This window comes from Etheostoma spectabile, chromosome 21 (assembly GCF_008692095.1).
Source record: "Etheostoma spectabile isolate EspeVRDwgs_2016 chromosome 21, UIUC_Espe_1.0, whole genome shotgun sequence".
Classification (NCBI taxonomy): Eukaryota; Metazoa; Chordata; class Actinopteri; order Perciformes; family Percidae; genus Etheostoma; species Etheostoma spectabile.
In genome coordinates, this window is record NC_045753.1 from 7,979,916 (window position 1) to 7,980,144 (window position 229).

Consider the following 229-nt stretch of genomic DNA (forward strand, 5'->3'; position numbering starts at 1 on the left):
CCAGGGAGACTGAGAAGTGTGATACACAATCTCTGGTCCCCCTTTTTGATGAGGGCAACCACCACCCCAGTCTGCCACTCCCTAGGCACTGTCCCAGACGTCCACGCAATGTTGAAGAGGCGTGTCAACCAAGACAGCCCGTCCACACCCAGAGCCTTCAGCATTTATGGACGGATCTTGTCAATCCCTGGGGCTTTGCCACTGTGGAGTTGCTTAACTACCTCAGCAA

General features: G+C 54.6%; 1 protein-coding gene across 2 annotated transcripts in view; it reads left to right on the forward strand.

Annotated features, from left to right (window-relative positions):
* The window catches only part of sh3bp1 (SH3-domain binding protein 1), a 20,695-nt gene that overhangs the window by 14,813 nt on the left and 5,653 nt on the right, over positions 1 to 229 (forward strand). The gene's annotated exons all lie outside the window — the stretch shown is intronic.